At 40.2% G+C, this 16,153-nt stretch overlaps 1 non-coding gene across 1 annotated transcript; it reads left to right on the forward strand.

Moving 5' to 3' along the window:
* Positions 1-13,858: 13,858 nt before the first annotated feature.
* LOC142169269 (small nucleolar RNA R71) lies at positions 13,859-13,965 on the forward strand. Its single transcript, XR_012698979.1, has one exon. It is a non-coding gene; the product is annotated as a small nucleolar RNA R71 (small nucleolar RNA).
* Positions 13,966-16,153: the final 2,188 nt, after the last annotated feature.

Below are 16,153 nucleotides of genomic sequence, written 5' to 3' on the forward strand. Positions count from 1 at the left end.
ACACTCCTCCAGCCATGTGGAAGGAATTTTCTGAGGCCTTTCTTCGTCACTACTTGCCAGTTGAGATACGACGAGCTAGAGCTGATAAGTTCTTGAACCTTCGACAGGGTAATATGAGTGTACGAGAGTATAGTATACAGTTTGATTCTTTAGCAAGGTATGCTCCCATATGGTGTCAGAGATGAGTGATAGGGTGCATCTGTTCGTGAACGGGTTGGGACCACATCTGATAAATGAGTGCACAACAGCCTCCTTGGTAGAGGGCATGGATATTTCCCGTATTCAGGCTTATGCCCAGACCCTAGAGGATCGTAAGCGCCAGCAAAGGGCAGATAGGGAGCAGGATAGGGGCTAGCATAAGAGGGCGAGATTTGCAGGGTATTCTGATGAGTTCAGAGGCAGTATTAGGCCCCAATCTTTGAGGAGTTCGGCGCCACCTGTAGCTAGTGCTCCTCCACAGTTTCAGAGGCCTCGGTATGATCGATTTACCTATTCTGGTTCAGGTCAGAGTTCGAGGGCATCAGGCTCACAATTTCATAGAGATACTAGTCAGACGAGACCCCCAACACCTCGTTGTGATCAGTGCGGCAAGGCCCACTTTGGACTGTGCCGTCGAGGTTCTGTTGCGTGCTATTCTTGCGGACAGCGTGGCCATATGATGCGGGATTGTCCTAACAGAGGAGGTGGTGGTATGGCTCAACCGACTGGATCTGTGTCTGGTTCTTCCTCATCAGTTCGACCTCCAGCACAAGGTTTTCAACAGTCGATAGGTCGTGGTAGAGGTAGAGGTTCAGTGCCGAGTTCGAGTGGTGCTCAAAATCGAACCTATGCTCTAGTAGGTCAACAAGATCTCGAGTCATCTCCGGATGTTGTTACAGGTATATTGTCTGTGTTTTCTTATGATGTATATGCGCTAATTGATCCAGGATCTAACTTATCATATGTTACACCCTTTATGGCTAATAAGTTTGTCATTGAACCTGAATTGATAAGTAAACCACTTGTGGTATCCACTCCGATAGGAGATTCTGTGATTGCTAGAAGGGTTTATAAAGTTTTCACTGTGATGATTTGTAGTCGTCAAACCTCGGCAAATTTATTTGAGTTAGAAATGGTTGATTTCGATGTGATAATGGGAATAGACTGGTTGGCCTCATGCTATGCAAATGTTGACTATCGTACGAAGATGCTTAGGTTTCAGTTTCCAGGTGAACCCGCCATTGAATGGAAGGGGAACATTGCTACGCCGAAAGGTAGGTTTATTTCCTATCTTAAGGCAAGGAAGATGATCTCAAAAGGTTACATTTATCATCTTGTTCACGTTAGGGATGCGGAGGCGAAGCCGCCTACTCTACAATTAATTCCCGTGGTCAATGAATTTCTAGATGTTTTCCCAGATGAACTCCCAGGCCTTCCTCCTGAAAGGGAGATTGAGTTTAGCATTGATGCATTGCCTGACACTCAACCGATCTCTATCCCTCCATATAGGATGGCCCCGGCAGAGTTGCGAGAGTTGAAAGCACAGTTGAAGGACTTGCTGGATAAGGGTTTCATTAGGCCTAGCACTTCACCTTGGGGTGCGCCAGTCTTGTTCGTGCGGAAGAAAGATGGGTCGTTAAGGATGTGTATCGATTATCGACAGTTGAATAAGTTTACAATAAAGAACAAGTATCCACTTCCAAGAATTGATGACCTGTTTGACCAACTCCAGGGTGCCAAGTATTTCTCCAAGATTGACTTGCGTTCAGGGTATCATCAGGTGAGGGTTAAGGAGAAGGATATTCCAAAGACGGCCTTCCGGACAAGATATGGGCATTTTGAGTTCTTGGTTATGTCGTTCGGGCTAACAAATGCCCCAGCAGCTTTTATGGATCTCATGAATAGTGTATTCAGGCCCTATCTTGATGTGTTTGTGATCGTATTCATTGATGACATTCTGGTGTATTCTCGTTTGGAGGCGGAACATGCGGGCCACTTACGGATAGTATTACAGACCCTTCAGGATCATAAGTTATATGCTAAGCTCTCTAAATGTGAATTCTGGCTGAACTCAGTAGCATTCCTTGGCCATGTGATATCTGATGAGGGTATTAGTGTCGACACTCAGAAGATCGATGCAGTGAAGAATTGGCCGAGACCGACAACACCGTCAGAAGTCCGCAGCTTCCTGGGGCTAGCAGGATATTATAGGCGGTTTGTAGAAGGGTTTTCCTCTATATCAGCACCATTGACTAAGTTAACACAGAAAGCTACCAAGTTCCAGTGGTCTGATGCTTGTGAACATAGTTTTCAGGAGCTAAAGAATCGATTGACATCCGCGCCAGTGCTCACTCTCCCAGAAGGAACAGAAGGTTATGTGGTATATTGTGATGCATCAGGTATAGGTTTGGGGTGCGTATTGATGCAACGTGGGAAGGTGATTGCTTATGCATCAATACAATTGAAGAAGCATGAAAAGAATTACCCGACTCGTGATTTGGAATTGGCTGCAGTAATATATGCTTTGAAGATATGGAGGCACTACTTATACGGCGTCCATGTTGACATCTACACAGATCACAAGAGTTTACAATACATCTTCAAGCAGAAAGAGTTGAATTTGAGGCAGCGTAGGTGGCTTGAATTACTGAAAGACTATGACGTCGAGATATTGTACCATCCCGGTAAAGCCAATGTTGTTGCAGACGCTCTCAGCCGTAAGTCAATGGGAAGCTTAATAAATATTGAGGCAGGTAGACAAGGGTTGACCAAAGAGCTTCACCAACTGGCCAATATGAGAATCAGATTGTTGGACTCTGATGATGGAGGTGTTACTGTACAGAATACAGCAGAATCATCTTTGGTAGCCGAGGTAAAAGCACGGCAATATGAAGATCCTACCTTAGTAAGATTGAGAGAGGGAATTCAGCAGTGTAAGATTACAGCTTTCAAGATCGGAGGAGATGGGACACTGAGATACCAGGGCCGATTATGTGTACCTAGTGTGGCAGGGTTGCGAGAGAAGATTATGATTGAGATTCACCAGTTCCGATATTCTATCCATCCTGGCTCGACAAAGATGTATCATGACGTTAAGGAGCATTATTGGTGGGATAACATGAAGAAGTCTATTGCAGAATTTGTAGCCCAGTGTCCTAATTGTCAATAAGTAAAGATCGAGCATCAGAAACTTAGTGGATTGATTCAGAATATAGAGATTCCGACCTGGAAATGGGAGGTGATTAATATGGACTTCATTATTGGATTACCTTGCTCTTATCATAAGTTTGACTCCATCTGGGTGATAGTTGATCGACTTACAAAATCTGCCCATTTTCTACCAGTTAAGACAACTTACACGGCTGAAGATTATGCAAAGTTATATATCAAGGAGATTGTTAGGCTTCATGGTGTGCCGGTATCTATTATATCAGACCGAGGAGCTCAATTTACGGCTAACTTTTGGAGGTCTTTTCAGAAGGGTTTAGGTACACAAGTAAATCTCAGCACTGCATTCTATCCGCAGACTGACGGACAGGCTGAACGTACCATCCAGACGCTTGAAGATATGCTACGAGCATGTGTTCGTGATTTCAAGGGGAATTGGGATGACCATCTGGCACTTATAGAATTTGCCTACAATAATAGCTACCATTCCAGTATTAAAATGGCCCCGTATGAGGCACTGTACGGGAGGAGATGTAGATCACCAGTTAGATGGTTCGAAGTCGGTGAGACAGAATTATATGGGCCAGATTTGATTCACCAAGCCATTGAGAAGGTGAAAGTGATACAAGAGCGACTGAGGACGGCACAAAGCAGGCAAAAGTCTTATTCCGATGTCCGACGTCGTGATCTGGAATTTGAGGTTGGTGATTGGGTTTTCCTGAAGATCTCGCCGATGAAGGGTGTTATGCGTTTTGGGAAGAAGGGTAAGTTGAGTCCGCGGTATATTGGGCCGTACAAAATTCTTTGACGAATTGGACAGGTTGCTTACGAGTTAGAATTGCCATCTGAATTGGAATTTGTCCACCCGGTATTCCATGTATCTATGTTGAGAAAATGTATTAGAGACCCTTCTCGGGTCGTCCCTATCAAAGATGTACAAGTTACAAAGGATCTATCATATGATGAAGTGCCAGTGGCTATATTAGATCGACAAGTCCGCAAGCTGAGAACAAAGGATGTAGCTTCCGTGAAAGTATTATGGAGGAACAAGAATATAGAAGAAATGACATAGGAAGCAAAAGAGGAGATGAAGTCTAAATACCCTTACCTATTCCAGAGTGAAGATAACGAGGATGTCGGGGGAAAGAAGGACGCATTATAAGGTGAAACGGCTCTATGAGGTAAGCAATAGCTTGTGAATACTCTTTTTTTAATACAAAATGGTGATATGCAGATAATGTACATATCCATAATGCTTTGTATAGTCTTGTAAGGCCATAGGTTGGGTTTAACTGCTTGCAAGTTTGGCTAGTGTCCATTTTATGGGAGAAACTCAGCCGGAAATCTCCGTCGGAATCCACGATGAGTTAGACACCCCATAAACCCTTACATTCGAGGACGAATGTTCCTAAGGGGGAGAGGGTGTTACAACCCAAATTCGTATACCATAGATCACACCGTAAGTTAGTCAACGTAAATCCAAGAAGAGATTATCTTTGAGATGATAAGAAGTTAATCCTATTGGTCTTAAACGATACAAGGGTTTATAAGAGTGGTTAACAAATATTAGAAGTTAAACGAATCAAGGATGGCGTAACCCGTATTTTCGGGTAACACTAGAGGTGATTAACTGTCCCAAGAGGTCTTGTTTTAATGTATTTGAATCATATAATATCCGCATCATAAGTCTTGAAGTCAAGCGAGTTATGAAACAAAAGTCGATAAAAGTTGTCGCAACTTAGGTTTATAAATTTACTTAAACTTTAGGTCAAATGTTACTGCATTTTTCTCCCAATGTGCTTGGAATTATGGGGTGATCTACCTATCAAATTGAAGATCTATGAGTCTTGTTTCCAACGCATTAAACCGTTTGTCGATATGATCTCGGAATAGAGAGATATTCGCAATTTTGCGAGAGTGCACCAAGCTGCTCTCTATGGGGCCCACAAAGGCGGTTTAAGACATATGGACATATATAAGATACCTCAACCCCGTTTTAAGTCACTATTTTTCAGTATATTCAGACCTTATAACCCTAAAATCAGTCTCTCAAGGTTCTCTCATGATCCAAGAACCAAACAAAGGGCAAACAACACAAATCAAATGTCAGGAATCCCGTGGCGCTAGTAAGTTTCTTGTTCTTCTTGTTGTTGCTGATTTTTGTGTTGTTCCAGCTCATGTGGGAGGTTGTTTTAAGTGTTTTATGTCCTGTAAATACACCTTCAAGTTTTTAATATCAACCCTAGGTGATTTCAAGTCTTCTAAAGTAATTCTAGTGCCGAAAAACCCGAATTAATTGCTAGTTTTGCTTCGTTGTTCTTGTGGCAGAATTGAAGGGATATTTCGTGGAAAATTAAGGTCAAATTGGAGTTGTTCTTTCTGTTTAAAGGTAAGGAACCTCTTACTCTATATATATTTAAGATTATCCAAGTTGCAGCTACGTCGTTGAAGCTAGAACTTGTGAAATATATATCGAAAGGCTTGGTAGTAATGTTGTTGGTTGGTGGACTGTTTTGGAGGCTCAATATGATTATTAATGATGTTGTTTGGGCTGTTTGGTGATTGTATTGACTTGTGGGAAGTCATATAAATAGGGGAGGTGCTGTCCGTTTCATCGTAAAATAGGTTGTGGTCGATACATAATAGTTACGACGCTTAAACGATAATGATAGTGTCATTTGTCTTATTGTAGACTAAGGAGTCATGACATTTGCATAGCTTGAGGTTGGGAAGTATATACAAGTTATGTGAGTCTATCCCCTTCATTCATTTGCACGACTCCGATTGTACATAAAGTAATGAACGAGCTCCCAAAGATACTCTACTCTTAGAAGCTAGCAGTACTTACATTGCTGCCCTTCTTATGAAACGATTGATATTGATGTTACTTCTCTTATTCTTATATTATCAATGTTGTTGGTACTTTCTTATTCTTATAAGATTCTTGATGAAGAGTTAATCCTAATAACATGTACGAAGGATACCGACCTTACGTCACTCCGAAAGGTTCAAAATGTGATTCCAATGAGTCCAGCATGCATCATATATATGTATCTATTTTACTCTACCGAGCCGCGCTATAGTCGGCCGGGTATGGCACCTATTGTGCAACCACTGATCAGTTGGGTTTTACCGAGCTCCACGTGGCCGGGTACGATTCTACCGAGCCCTATGATGGCCGGGTACGTTTTACCGAGCCTATTACGGCCGGGTATGATATGATGATGGTGATGCCCACAAAGGCGTATGTTTTAAAAGTTTATGTATATATATGTATGTATCATGTATTTCATGTCAGTAGCCCTCAGAGGTACCCAGATGTCACAGGTTGTATATTCTCTATCCCTGTTTACATTACTGTTCTCACTTATGCTTTCCTGCCTTACATACTCAGTACTTTATTCGTACTGACGTCCTTTTTATTTGTGGACGCTGCATGTCGTGCTGCAGGTCCTGATAGACGGGTAGACGCAGCTCCCCCATCACAGTAGGCTATCTGGTTCAGCGGTTATTGGCGAGATCCCTTCTCCGGACTTGCCGTGGTCTTGGTATGCATTTTTGTTATAGACATTATGGGTATGTCGGGGCCCTGTTCCGGCAATGTTGTAGCATTTATGTTCTTTTAGAGGCTCATAGACAGGTGTCGACTTATGTATGGTTTAGAATGCCTTGTCGGCTGATTTTTGTTGTATAGTCTTTCATGGCATCATGGTAGCTCGTACCTTATATATAGTTTCTTGACAGTCTTGTCGTCCCATGTTATGTATGTTCATGACATTATCTTTCATTGTTGGATGTTCATGATCCATGTCTACTATTTATATTGATCTTGTTGGCCCTTAAAGATAATAAGGAAGGTTAGATAAAATATACGTTGGTGCTCGGCAAGTATGGCCCGGGTGCTAGTCATGACCCTCCAGTTGGGTCGTGACAAACTTGGTATCAGAGCAAGTCTGTCCTAGGGGTTGTCTATGAGCCGTGTCTAGTAGAATTTTGATTATGGATGTGTAGCACGCCACATTTATGTTTATGGGGGAGGATGTAACGACCCGACCGATCGTTTTTAGCATTTGCACTTCGTTCGGTAGTTTGAGGGCATGAGTAGCTCCGTATGATGTATTATGACTAACGTGAATCGTCAGTTTTGGTTTTCAGGTTATTTGGAATCGATTTGGAAGAATGAATTTCATGATTTAATCTTTAAGTTGGAAGAGTTTACCAAGTTTGACTTTTGTGAATTTGACCCCGGAACAGAGTTTTGATGGTTTCGTTAGGTTGGGATGGTGATTTTGGACTTAGGCGTATGCCCGGATTTGCATTTGGATATTTCTAGAAGGATTCGGTGCTAAACGGCGAAAGTTGGAAATTTGAAGGTTTGGAAAGTTCATAAATTTGACCGGAAGTTAACTTTGATGATATCGGGTTTGGATCATGGTTCCAGGAATTTGAATAGCTTTTTTATGTCATTTGGGACTTGTGTGCACAATTTGGGTTCATTATGGGTTAATTTGATATGTTTCGACGCGAGTTTAGGAAGTTGAAAGTTCAAAGTTCATTCTAGTTCAAATGGAGGTGCGATTCGTCGATTCGATTTTATTATGTGTGATTTGATAGCACGAGTAGGTCTGTATTATGTTATGGGACTTGTTGGTATATTCGGAAAGGGTCCCGAGGGGCTCGGGTGAGTTTCGGACGAGGTTTGGATCATTTTGTCGCATGTTGCATTTGGCTAAGGCTGCTGGTTCTAGTGTGGCCGCATCTGCGGACAATTGGTCACAAGAGCGATGTCGCAGATACGGGGCCTTCTTCGTAGAAGTGAGTTGAGACCTGGGCAAGGAAGATCGCAGAAGCGGAAACTGCGGCGCATCTGCGGCCCTGCAGAAGCGATGTTCTTAGGCGCAGGAGCGAGCTTGAATGCAGAAGCGCATTTGGCTTCGCACCTATGGTTGTGCAGAAGCGGATGGAGATCTGCAGGTGTGAGGGGTCAGCTGGCTAGTGGAGTCCGCTGAAGCGGTGGTTGTGTCGCAGAAGCGGCTCATGTGTCCGCGAAAGTAGAATTGGCTGGGCATAAGCCTTTAAATCAAGAGTTGGTTGTTTTGTTCATATTTTGAGATGTGGGACTCGGATTGAGGCGGTTTTGGAGGCAAATTTCATCACAAGGATTGGGGTAAGTGTCCTACACTCGGTTTAGATTATATTTCGCGATTGTATCTTCATTTTTGGTAATTGGATTATGAGTTTTAAAAAGAAAATTGGGGATTTTAGCATAAAGCTTCACAGAGTGAGTTTTTGAGTTTTGAATGTCGATTCAAAGTCGGATTTGAGTGTAACTAGTATGGTTGGGCTCGTTATTTAATGAGTTATCGGATTTTGTAAGATTCGTCAAGTTCTGAAGCGTGGGCCCGGGTTGGACTTTTGGGTCGATTGTGGGCTTTTTATTAAAGATTCAATCTTTATCGATTGGGTTTGTTTCCTTTGGCATTAATTGATATATTTGAGTTGATTTTGGTTTGTTTCGAGCCGTTCGGAGATTGGTACGCGCGAGATGGCATTTCTAGAGCATCGCGTGGCTTGCTCGATATTGGAATTGGCTTTTTTGAGGTAAGTAACACTTCTAAACTTAGTCTTGAGGGTATGAAACCCCAAATTGTGTGTTATGTGTTTGGTGTAGAGGTAACGCACATTCTAGAGGACAGGCGTGTGGGCGTGATCCATGTGAATTGTGACTCCGTTATTTCTATAGTACTGTGTAGTTACCTTATCTTATCTGTAACCATGAAATCTCTACGTACTAGAGTTGTTGAGCTGTGATCAATGTTAGAAACCATGTCTAGGCTACATGCTTATTCTGTTAGGACACACTGAGGTCATTTCTTCTATCGAGTTATTTGCTTACATTGCAATTTCATACTCAGTCATGTTCATTTATTTCATATCATATCTGAGTCTCTGTTGCTATATATTGACACACCATATCATAATTTTTGGGCTAGTTTTATGGCATTCGAGAGACTGGAGAGATTGATCACTGAGTGAGGTTGAGGTCCTGATTATGAGTGATATTATGTGATCGGGCTGCACACTGCAGCATGTTATATTGATTTATGCCTAGATCAGGCTTATTATGGCGCTGAGCTAAAAGAGCCCCTCCGGAGTCTGTACACACCCCCAATGAGCGCAGCTGATTATATTGAGGGGTGGATCTTCCCAATGCATGGATCTTCCCCGAAGCATTTATATTTGGGGATGGATCTTCCCTGGGCTGGATTGGCCTTATACATTACTGAGTGACTAGCTGGCATGGTTGATATATATATATATATATATATATATATATATATATATATATATATATATATATATATATATATATATATTCGGGATGGATTTCCCAGGCATTTTGGCCATATACAGTACTAGTACTAAATAACTGAGCGTGTCGAGTGATTGAGCATGATGAGTGGAAAGTGTGAGATAGTTAGATTGAGTACTCTGAGAGTGTGAGTACATGAGTTCATCACTAAGATACATTGCATTTGACATGCATACTTGAGATACATGCATAGAGATGTATTTCTTTCTGCCACTCCGGTTTTGGTGCCATTCATGATTTCATTTGCATATTGACATGTAGGCATAGAGATGTATTTTCCTCATGCCATTTGATAATGAAACATCTTATCTGTTGTTGAAAAGCTTTTGGGAAAAATCACAGTTTTCAAACTTACTCATACATTTGAGGATTTCGATAAAAGATTTGGGTTTTCACTGATATATATGAAAAGCATGCCTATTTTTTCCAGAACTGTGAACGAGCTGGGCATTTTATCTCTAAGCTACTTCTTTTATTACTTCCATTATGTTGTTATGAATTGTTGTTGGCTATTGGTGTTGGACCCTGACCTGTGTTCCAGCTCGTCACTACTTTCAACCTAAGGTTAGGTTTGTAACTTATTGAGTACATGGGGTCGGTTGTACTCATACTACACTTCTGCACCATGCGTGCAATTGTTGGATGCTGATGTTGCTGTAATTGACGGGAACTTGATTTGAAGACGTACCTGTGTTCCGGTTGTAGCTGCCTCTTGTTCATGGTAGCCTTAAATTTATAAAAATCTATTTATGTACATTTCGAACAGATGATGTATTTATTTCATACCAGCTTTGTAAATTCAAATCTTAGAAGCTCATGATTTGTACTACCAGTCCTTGGGAAATTGTTTGTATAAAAGCGGTGTATTATCATTTCTTTTCTTAATAAATCTCATTAAATTGGATAGTTGCTAATTGGCTTACCTGACAAGTTGGGTTAGGTGTCATTGCGACTAGGTGGATTTTGGGTTGTGACAATTAGAGTGCAATAAGCAACTAAAATACGAGATTATAGCCTAACATCAACACCCCGCACTTATACCATTGCTCGTCCTCGAGCAATCAAACTACACTTCATATAGACATGAACTTTTTAAAAAACTCTCCTAACTCATCACACCAAGAATAAGTATAACAGATTAAGTACTCTAACGTAACATCCTCACCTCAAGATTTGACTCAAAAGCACCATATACTTTTCACAACCCGCTCACTTACTCTAACACAGAGGTCAATGACACTACCTTTCCTTCATGAATTAATTTCCCTCACACAACAATAGAGAGTAGTTCCACACACAATACAATTTAAGAACAATTAGGAATTCAGGACAGAAAGAATTTGCTCACTCTCAGAAACAACATTCATGTGCCACAAAAGACGTACCACATGCTTGCCCATAGTGTACTACTCTACTAATTGAGCTCATTTAGTCAAGGATCATGTAGGACTTTAATTGGTTGTAATGTAGGTTGCGTGACAAGTAGGATACATTTAGATATAAGAGTGACTACACCTCCCTAAGCACTTTAATACATACAATTAACCATTCAAAATCCCACACTTATGTCAAACCAAAACTCCACATTCACATGTATATATATTAACTCCCTACTTCTTTAAGCACAATTACATCAAGAGTCACCAGTATCAAAGAATATTTTGCACAACAATACAACATTTTTCTTTTTCTTTTCTTATTCAATTCAAGTGGCTCTTACTCTTTTTCTAAACAATGCACCTTTCTCCTCTTTCAATAGTTTCACTCAAAAGCCAAACCAACACCCCACACTTTAACTTTTTCAAAGTTCATATCAAATTTAAGTCCACACGAGAGGTACAAGGTTCAAATAGATGGTCAATTCAAACAAATGGGTAAGGCTTTAATGTGGTTTCCAAAGAAACAAGATTACAGGCTCAAAGGGGTTAACTACTATACATAAGAATTAGGTGGGTAAAACAGATATCTAGCTCAACAAAGAAATGCATATATCACTTCCAAGACTGAATAAAACTACTATTTGGCTTTGCTAACACCCGGGGAAAGTTCTAGACATCAAATGCAATGCACCGAATAACACAAAACCTCACACAAACATGGCACATAACTCACTCAAGATCAGAATCATCAAGACACTCTAGTCAAAGCAGTTAAGCAAAGTTAAGATCATACAATTTAAAGCATTTATACAAGTAGTCAAAAACTGAGCCTAAGCGTCACAACTAAAGCACTCACTATTCTTAAGGCATAATAAACTCAAGAGACATTGCTTTCAATTCAAATCATAGCACAAGGTTTCCTACTCCTAACAAAATAAAACTAACTACACCCAGTTCAAACACAAACACTTGGAAAAGAACTGCAGCATAAAGAAAAACCAAGGGGGAATTATTACACTACCTAAAAAAATCTTTTTGTCTTTTTCTTTCTATTTTAATCCCTCAAGAAACCCGTCAAATGATATCCATCGTCAGAAAAAATCGAAATTGTTTTTAATTTTTATGGTTTGTTTTCCATTTTTTTTCTATCTCTAAATACCACAAATAACAAAAAGAAAACTAAAATACATACATACATACAAATATCCCCCATCCCACACTTAAAGTTGTGGCATGTCTCCATGACACACAATTAAAAAGCATAAGGTAAAGGAAACTTCCCTGAATATCTAGTCAGGGTCTGAGTCAAAGTCGGGCTCCATTCCTCGCCTTGGGACTAATGCGCACATCCATGCCGGCAGTTTCTTCTCAGCCTTTTTGGGGTACACCCCACACTTATCTTTCTCGCTCACTGCAGCCTTCTCTTTTGAGTCCTTCACTTTCCACTCAACACTCGCACTTGGTTTTTCTTTTTGCACCCCCTTTTCTATATCCATCTTGAAAGTCACAGTCTCCTCACCCACTCTAAGCATGAGTTTCCTCTCATGTATATCTAATATCACTCTGTCCATCGCTAAGAATGGTCTTCCTAAGATGAGGGGGACCTTCTTGTTCTCCTCTATATTCACCACTATAAAATCCACAGGAAATACAAACTTATCCACCCAAACTAACACATCTTCCACTATCCCCTCAGGTATTAAAGTAGTTTGGTCTGCCAGCTGCAATGATATTGGTGCAGACCTTATCTCTCCAATCTCCTTCTCTAGTTTCCTGTAAATAGATAGAGTCATTAAATTAATTGAGGCACTAGAATCACATAAATATTTATCAAAATTGATAGTTCCTAATGAGAAATGTATAGTAAAACTCCTTGGATCTCCTTCATAAATTTGGCATAAGAAGGCATTTGTGAGACCACTTCTGTGAATGGTAAGTTCACATGAACCTGTTTCAGCACATCGAGAAATCTCTCAAATTTCTTGTCCAACTTTTCTCTATATATCTTTTGGGGAAAAGGTAAAGCATGCATATGCTCGCTCTTCTTGGGTTCCTCCCTTCTTGATTTTTCTTCCTTCTTCTTCTTCTCAGTTTTCATAGCGCCTTTCATATTTTTATCAACATCATTTTCAGTTGCTCCCCACTTTCTGTTTTAAGTATCACATCTTTTTGGATCGGGGTGGGATCTTTCAATACTTGCCCACTTCTCATAGTTACAGCATTCACTTTTTCTTTGGGATTCTTTTCAGTGTCAGCTGGGAGAGTGCCTGTAACCCTCTCAGATAATATTATTGCAATCTGTCCCACTTGTTTCTCCAGATTTCGAAGACCAGTGACCAATTCTTTGATAGCTGCTCCATGAGCGTCTAGCCTCTCATATGTCTTGATAATTAATGCCTTCATTAGATCCTCTAGACCAGACTAAATGGGCTGTTGAGGCTCAAATTACTGCCTCTGTGGATTTTGGTACACTGGAGCTCCTAGTCCCTGCGGTCTAGAGTTATTTTTCTGCCAAGCATTCCCAATACCTCCATGTGAACTCCATGAAAAAATGGGGTGTCGCTGACCCATTGCATTGAAATTGTAGTTTCCCACAGCATTTACTTCTTCAGTTGAGGCTTGACACTCATGAGTAGGGTGTCCTCTTCCACATATATCACAAGCTGCGTGAGGCTCAATTTGTATCGAGGCTAAGGTCAACTTCCTTATCTCTTTGGCCATAGCATCAAGTTGTACCTGCACAGATGTGTTAGCATCAACATGGTAAACACCAATTGATATTCTTCTTTCCGCACTCTCAGAGGGCTATTGATTAGCATCTGCAGATAACTCATCAAGAATTGTAACTGTCTCCTCTGGAGTCTTCTTCATCAATGAGCTTCCAGCTGCATTGCTCAATATTCTACGTGAGGCCGGTGTCAATCCATCCCAAAAGTCCTGGAGGTGCATCCAGAGTTCAATTCCACTATGTTGACACTTTCGAACAATCTCCTTAAACATCTCCCATGCTTCAAAAACAGTTTCAGTATCTTTCTAGCAAAAGTTATGGATTTCTCTTCTAAACTTGCCTGTTTTAGCTGAGGAGAAGTATTTATCAAGGAATTTTTTTGTCATCTCCTCCCATTTTCTAATCGAACCTGCGGGTAAGCTTCGAAGCCACTGTTTTGCATCGTCTTTGAGTGTGAAGGGGAATGCCCTCAAGTACACTGCATCTTGTGACACATCATTATATTGAAAGGTGTTCATAATCTCCTCGAAGTCCATTAGATGTGTTTTTGGATCTTCGTTTGGCTTCCCTCTAAAGACACAACAATTCTGAAGGGTTTGAAGGAACCCTTGCTTCAACTTGAAATTGTTTGCTACAATTGGAGGTGGTTTAACACTTGATAAACCTTGAATGTAGACCGGTCTAGCATAATCGCCAAGTCATCTCCCGGGCATGGGAGCTATATTTCCGAACTGGTCTACACCCAAAGGTTGATTTTGAGCAATTCTACGACCTCTCTCTTCTTCGTAGATAATCTATGCATCTCTAATAGTTTCTTCTTCAGCATCCCATGCAGCTTGTTCTCATCGTTGGGCTGCTTTTCTCTCGCAGCCAAATCTGTATTATCATCACCGTTTCCAGCCATATCTTATTTGTTTGAGGATTGCCCAACCTTTTCTAATGTCTCGGTGAGATTTCTTTCCTTCCTCAGCTGTCGCAGTTATTTTTTAATTTTTGTCTCATATGGTAGCACTTCTTTAGTAGAAGCATGAGGCGTGCACCAATCTTAAGCTGTAACCTGCGCACAATCAAAGAACACCAACTGTAAAGAGACCAAAAAAAAAGAAAAAGAAAAAGAAAAATTTCTGAATTAGCACTACAAACTACTTGAAATACTATTGATTACCAATCCTCGGCAGCAGCGCCAAAATTTGAAGAGCTCGAAACACACATCTAAATTATGCTCACTAATCAAATATAGTATAGTAAAATTATCGTCTCCCAGATTATATTTAAATAGTATTCTCGTAATTTCTAGCTTGATTGCTATCCAAGATGATCAATAATTGAGATTTATATGATTTATAACTAAAATTAACTAAGAATCTAAAGCTATTGACTAATGGCAATCGCAACATGGAACAAGCAAAGAAGGTTATCAATGGGAGAAGATAGGGTTGTGATGGGATAGGTGCAAGATAATTTTTTGGGATCTAACTATATATAATTCACTTCTAATGTTCAAGTGAGTCTCTCGAATTCACTCAATTATTAGTTCAAACGTTCAGCAAAATCTCCTCTCTCGACTAAGTCTTAACCTCACAAGATGAACCAATTTAAGCACGTGAAGATATGCAAGAATGCGTAGTGGATCAGCCTTTTGGAAAACCTCTTTCGATTATTCTCCTAACTAGGTTTAATTAATGATTCAACTAGCCTTTTTCGATTACTAAGAAGAATTAATGAACTCAACCAATAATATAATGCAAAGACATCACAAGTTATGCATCTCTCGATTACATGAACAAGTGAATAGAGATGCAACAGTTAAATCATCCAAAGAATGCTTCAATACATAAAACTAAAGTTATAATCCACAAACAATCATAAATACACCAAATCCATCATACCTTAAAGGGAACTACTCCATAGATATGGAGAAATTCATCACAAATAAAATTAAAGTATAGGAAAACTTAATTCAATCCAACTCGGGTCTTGAGTGAGGAATGAATGATGAAATAACTATGCTCGTGTTCTTCCAACTCCTCCTTAGCCTCCTTAGGTCTAATATGTGTCACAGTTATAGAAAATAATATTTTTCCATGTATTTATACCAAGTAGGGTCGGGCCCAAATGAAATCACCATTTTCTAGACGAAATAGGAAAACTTCAAACTTATTACTTTTCATGTGTTGCACAGTGCTACGCCTGGTGCGTCACATTAGTTCATTTCCTATGAATGTTGCTTTTTCCTTGATTTTTGACGTCCAGAAGTGATCCTCCAACTTCGAACACGATCCCGGCTTAATCTTATGGGCTTTTACTTATACTTCAAAGCTCCAATTATTTGATTTAGCTTTACAACATCTACATAACTCGGAATCATTCCTACAAGGCATAAAATATGCAATAAGTGCAAAATAATACCAGTTAAAGCTCAACACAAGTAAAGTGTAGTGGATTAGAGTGCAATAAGCGACTAAAATATGAGATTATAGCCTACCATCATGTACAGCACAAGTTTTGAATTACACATGTAAATGA

The sequence above is a fragment of the Nicotiana tabacum genome, chromosome 14, assembly GCF_000715075.1.
Source record: "Nicotiana tabacum cultivar K326 chromosome 14, ASM71507v2, whole genome shotgun sequence".
In the NCBI taxonomy this organism is placed as follows: Eukaryota; Viridiplantae; Streptophyta; class Magnoliopsida; order Solanales; family Solanaceae; genus Nicotiana; species Nicotiana tabacum.